This window comes from Octopus bimaculoides, chromosome 4 (genome assembly GCF_001194135.2).
Source record: "Octopus bimaculoides isolate UCB-OBI-ISO-001 chromosome 4, ASM119413v2, whole genome shotgun sequence".
NCBI classification, from domain to species: Eukaryota; Metazoa; Mollusca; class Cephalopoda; order Octopoda; family Octopodidae; genus Octopus; species Octopus bimaculoides.
Window position 1 is genome coordinate 44,737,145 of NC_068984.1, and position 6,760 is coordinate 44,743,904.

Genomic DNA, 6,760 nt, shown 5'->3' on the forward strand with positions numbered 1-6,760 from the left:
GGGTTAGGGTTGGGGTTAGGGTTAGGGTTAGGGTTATGGTTATGAGTTATAGGGTTAGAGTTAAGGTTATGGCAAAAATAATCATAACCCTAACCGTAATCCTAAAACTAACCCTAACTCTAAAACCCGAACCCTAACCCTAAAACCAAAACCAGTACAAACGCACGAACGATGTCAAAAATAGGAGTAACACGGGTAGTTGTTGTTGACAAACAACGGGACTAATTTTATTCAAGGGAAAAGATCCCATGACACCATTACGGCATTAATTGTTTTCACCTCAATAGACGTCAGTGATTGGTTGAAATTACCGAAATACGACAATTTTTTACATAAAATAACTTGGAATACAAAATTTTTTATCTGTTCTATACCACAAAATATACAAGTATTCGAAGTTTGAAAGTGTTTCGGTACCAAAAACACTACATAAAAAAATGTTAGCCGTCAAATCACAAAGATCCCTTACGGCGTGAAATTAACGTGCAAGTGGCTGAGCACTCCACAGACATGTGTACCCTTAACGTAGTTCTCGGGGATATTCAGCGTGACACAGTGTGACAAGGCTGACCCTTTGAATTACAGGCACAACAGAAAGTAAGAGTGAGAGAAAGTTGTGGCGAAAGAGTACAGCCGGAGCCTCGTGGAGCTTTTAGGTGTTTTCGCTCAATAAACACTCACAACGCCCGGTCTGGGAATCGAAACCGCGATCCTATGACCGCGAGTCCACTGCCCTAACCACTGGGCCATTGCGCCTCCACTTAATATGCAGTTTACTACAATGAATAAGAGCAAATGGTCATAAATTGCAATAGAAACGGGAAGTAACAACCATAATTTCATGTCAACAATGTATGCGATATTATCAGTATATAGCAATATGAAAGCTGTACGTTTTTCGCTAATATTTATAAGATGAAAACAATCAAATTTACGGGAAAACATAACAGTCATTGGTGCATGAAATGAGATTGGTGGATAGTCTTTGACAATCTCTAAATTTGTTTCATCACTCATGCTAATGACGATATCATGTAAATAAGTCATTACTAGTCACGCACTGTTGCCTCAGTGTCTTCTTGGCGAGCATCTATAGCCCTTCTGTTGCCCCTTCTGGTTCCTATTTCAATTTACTGTACAAGGACACAGGCCGAGATGGATCTCCACACGTTTCGACGATGATTATTCGGATGTTTGATCAACTGAACCAACTGCCGATTGAATGGAATTCGTACGCAAGTGAATAAACATTCCACAGATATGTGGAATGTACGCTTCACTCCCAAAGGGAATCAGCCCCTACACAGTGTAAGACAAGGGTGGACCTTTAAATTATAGCCACGATCCATCAGTTGATGGAACAACTGAATACTCGTCATCGATACCGACGGAGGTCTATTTTAAACATACCAATATATAGGTTACTCGACTGGACAATTGATTTGATCTGAGCCAGCCAGGCTTTAGGCGCGAACATGGCTGTGTGATTAAGAAGCTTGCTTCGTAACTGCATAGTTTGGGGTTGAGTCCCACTGCATGGTACTTTGGGCAAGTATCTTCTATAGCCTCGGATTGACTAATGCCCTGTGAGTGAACTTGTTAGACAGAAGCTGCGTGGAAGCCTGTCGTATGCAAAATATGTGGATGTGCGTTTTATTTGTGTATGGTATCTCGTGTATTTCTTTTCGTGTTTGCCCACCTCACTGCATGACAATCAGTGTTGGTTTGTTTACATTTCCGTAATTTAGCAGTTCGGTAAAAAGAACCGACAAAATATGTAGCAGGCTTAAAAATAAGTACAGAAGGTTGATTTGTTCGACTAAACACTTTAAGGCAGTATTCCAGCATGGTCGCAGTCTAATGTCTGGAACAAGAACAAGATAAAAGTTAATGATAAGCAACAAGAATTTCCACATCAACAGTGATATTTACTTAAAACGAAAGCAACAAGAAAATTGCGGCAAAGCTGCGTGATCGTGGTATTAAATGTGGCAATACATATACTAAAATTGATATTAAACGTGGCATGCAGACCATGATATAACTTGCTTGACACGCGCATTGCGTTTTTATTCTTCTCTTCCGTTTTATTTTGACATGCGCATTGCTTGTTCATACTTCACTTTCCGGTTCCTTCTCAAAACCGTTTACAGATCACAACCATCTCACGATCTTGCGGTCGTGAGGAGCACTGCGCACTCCGATGGTTGTGAAAAAAGATAAAAGCTTGACTACGATTCAAATGGTATTTGAATGTCGTATCACATCCTTTTAACAATACCTAAAATAAGTACTAATGATGTCTGCGTACATGAGAGCTGGAAAGAAAGTTTCAGAAAATATTCCCTGACTTTTGACCGATGATATACAACCATCCAAGAAAATTTGTACAATTTTGCTGCGATAAATCATTCGAGAAAAAGCTTTCTATTTACCAGTAAATCGTGTATGTCTATGCTGTCAATAAGCTTCAAATGAGAGTAACATAACATTTGTAGTGTATCTTGGACCATAACTGACTCGTATATTAGCTTTTACTTTGAACGGTATGGTTTTGAATTCCAAGGAACGGAAATGAAAACGAAATGCATACTGAACAAAAGGAATAGAGATATGAATTAAAGACTTAAATGCGGCAACCAAACTAAAGTCTACGGAATTAACAACAACGAAGCTGACCACATCATAAGCAGCTGCCCGAAAATGTCATCAGGTCACTAACTACGTAACAGGCATGAAGTCATAGCCGAAACATTATACAATGCAGTCGGTAAAGAGTATATTCATATTCTGAAAGCCAAAATTTTAAAAGGCAACGATGGGAAAGGCATACTGCTTATTCATATATCGAAGAATACTGGTGCAATATACTGTGTATGCGTGTATGTGTGTTTGTGTGTGTGTGTGTGTGTGTGTGAGTGTGTGCGTGTGTGTTCGTGTGTGTGCGTGTGTGTACGTGTGTGTGTGTGTGTGTGTGTGTGTGTGTTTGTGTGTGTGTATGAATGTAAAGCTATAATGTTCTAAAAGAAATATCTCGGAGTGGTCAGGTCATGAATTTGCACAAGGACGAAGGAAGCTATACATATATATACATACATAGATGAATTCTCTCTCTCTCTCTCTCTCTCTCTCTCTCTCTCTCTCTCTCTCTCTCTCTCTCTCTCTCTCTCTCTCTCTCTCTCGTTCTCTCCCCCCTATATCTATCTATCTATCTATCTATCTATCTATCTATCTATCTATCTATCTATCTATATGTATGTATGTTTGTATGTATGTATGTATGTATGTATGTATGCATGTATGTGAGTGTGTGTGTGCGTGTGTGTGTGTGTGTGTGTGTGTGTGTGTATTTATTTATTTATTTATCTACATGGCTGCGTGTATGTAGGCACGTACATACCTACAACGTTCATGAGCCACAGCACGAAGAAAAACAGTGTCAGAGAGATAACGAGGAAGGGGGTGGTGGTGAGAGATAGACCGAATATATTTTTTAAATGCCATTAACGGTTATCTGTTATCAATCTTGTATTTGGAGAAAAGCTGTCAAAACATATATTAAATGTTCCTTATTTATTTCCTACAACTTGTAGATTCAGATATCAGGTGGAGAAATTAGAGTTTTAGTACTTTTAGGGCCAGCAAAGGGTCAGAAACTACTCTTGAGATATTAAAAAGAGGTTTGAAAGGAATGTTAGTGTGCTCACTGTGTCATTTTTCAGCATTTTTCAGTCACGTTAATGTGACAAGATGTATACTGCGAGTGCGTGCGTGTGTGTGATACGCGCATACATATATTACACATGTACGCATTACCTACGCCCGTATATTCATGCATGTGTGTGTGTGCACGAACACATATACACACATACATGCATTTTATATATTTGATATATGTTTGTACGTGCGGAAGTACATATACACATCCTGAACACCTTCTTTGTGAATAGTTTGAATCCTGGGAAGAAGATCTTACATAAATCTGGGAAAAAAAAACCCCACGTACAACATACGAAGTTAGACACACGTATACATATACAAACTTACGTACATATATAAATACATACTTGTGTATACGACGGGTTTCTTTCTGTTTTCGTCTACCAAATCCATTCACAAGGCTTTGGTCGGCGCACGGTTATAGTAAAAGACTCTTACCTAAGGTGCCATGCAGTTGGACTGAACCCAGAACCACGTGGCTGAGAAGCAAAATTCTTACAACACTGCCACGACAGTATTGACTTTGCAGGATCTCAGCCATATCTTTGGCATCACTGTGAAGGATGCCGTTTCCGTCAACCAGTGGTCCGAAAGAGGAAACTGTGAGCTTATGTATTTTTGCAAAGGATTAAAAGACCTTAGGAATATTCTTGTTGCTTTTAATAGCCCAGGCTTCTTCTGCAGCTCTTTGGTCGTTTATGAGGGTTCTCATACAGTCCTGCAGTTGTTGTTTCCTTGATTCCAAGGTTGTTAATGTTCTCGATTGAGGGTGATGCTGATGGTGGTATTTTAGGGTATTGATTTTTCGGTTTATTCAAAAATTCTCCTGGTGAGGGATTTTCTCTGTTTTGGAATCCTGCATCTACTGTTGGTTTTGAGCATATGTGGGTGACTGTGTCTTCAAATAGTTGTCATGCGTTTGTGTTTGTTGTGGTATTGGAGGAAGCAAGGGTGAAGGACCAGTCCACTTGCGATAAGTCTTGAGTGATTGCACCCCAGTTTGACTTGTGTAAATTTACGTTATCAAATGGGTGCACTAGAGTTAGTGATTTATGCCAAATTTTTGTTGAATATTGAGGTTACAGAGTACTATGTCATGATCGGACATGAGGGTTCTTTCCAATGTGATGTTATGAATAGTGTTAGCATGGTTGCTTAGCACGAGGTCGGAGACACTTTGGTTATGTCTGGTTGGTTTATGGACAGGAAAAAAACTATCCATAAATTTAAAAAGTAACTCCACTGCTGCTTTGTCTGAGCTTGAGATGAAGGTTCCTGGTCTAACAATATTAGTGGACCAGTCTACAGAGGATAGGTTGAAGTCGCCCATCATCAGAATATTTCCTGGGTTATATTGCAGGAGGAAAGATTTGATCTTCTCGAGGCACTCTTGGAAATAATGTAAGGGTACTTGTGGGGGTCTGTAGAGCCCAATTACAGACAGGTCTTTACCCTCGTTGTGTAGAGAGACTGATTCGCAGTAGCCGTTGGAGAAAATGTCCTTGGTATCTGCGCTGACAGAATCATGGAGGAAAACAGCAAGTCCACTCTTTCTTCGGCCTGCTCGATCAGCACGAATGACAGTGAAGTCTCTGATTTTCAGTTCAGCCTCTAAATGACAGTCGTTTAGGTGGGTTTCAGTTAGGACAAAGAAAGGGATTGGATGCGAGTGTGCTGCAATCCATCCCTCAATTTAGGGTATTTTCCATTTTTGAGCCTTGATGGCTGGGTTGATACTTTGGGCATTAAGGAGGAATGTCGTTATTAACGCAGCAGCTTCTTTGCGTTTCTTCAGTATCTGCACATCATGCTTGTTGTTGTTGCTACTTAGTGGCAGCAGCAAGGGTGTTTTTTGTCTTGGGTTGGTAGTAGAGGTTGAATACTTCTCTGGGTTTCTTTCGCCAGGTTCAACATGGCTAAAAAAGATTGGTTTCTCGAGTCACTGCAGTTGCTGCTGCACTGCTGTATGCGACCGCAATTAATGTTATTACTACCTTTGTTTTTTCGGCTGGGTTTTCTGTGTCCCCGGTTTATGTGGGGAAAGGAACCATTTTTTGCTGTAGGAGGTGATACAGTTATTGTGGTGAATGGAGTTTGTGGAGTTGGGATAAGGAGCAGGTGTGGTGTGGTTGTATCTGTTGGTGGGAGCACTCACAATATTACCACTTTTCTTAGTGCCACTATATTTACTAATGGAGCGTCTAGTTCCCGGTTGGTGAGTAAAGGGGCAGCTTTGTTGCAAACATAATCTCTCATGAAGAGAATGGCGGCAGATATTGGGATTCCGTTTTGTAAGAGGAGTGTGATGTGGTTGCCTGTTCATGGATGTTCCATAGTTGATGCGTCTAGTTCCTGGGAGGTGAGTGAAAAGACAGTCTTGTCGCAAACACTTCCCCCCACGGAGGGAATAACGGCAGATTTTTGGGTTCTGTTTTGTTTTGCTTTATATATATATATATATATATATATATATATATAAAATTATAATACAGGGTATCAAGAGATACCACCACGCTGAAAAAATAGCAGTCAAATCCTGACTCTAAAACCACAATAAATGTCCGCAAGGCACGATTAGCGAAGACGTAGACCAAATAAACCAGTAAAAATAATAAGATAATTTCAAGATAATCCTTATTTATATAAATTAGTTTTGTCAGTGTATTTACTATGCTGATATCCTGTCCGGGATCGCACGAGAAGTTGTTTAGGCGGGCTATTTAAGCTAGTCGTGTACATACGTACATATATATGTATGTATACATCCGTATATGTAAGTATACTGTTTATATACATGTATTTGTATTTATGTACTTGTGTATATTTCACTGATGAAGGCAGAGCATTTATGCAAAGCCAGAAATCCAGGATTTGAAATTATCTTATTATTTTTACTGGTTTATTTGGTCTTCGTCTTCGCTAATCGTGCCTTGCGGACATTTATTGTGGTTTTAGAGTCAGGATTTGACTGCTATTTTTTCAGCGTGGTGGTATCTGTTGATACCCTGTATTATAATTTTAAATAATTATTACCTTTGAT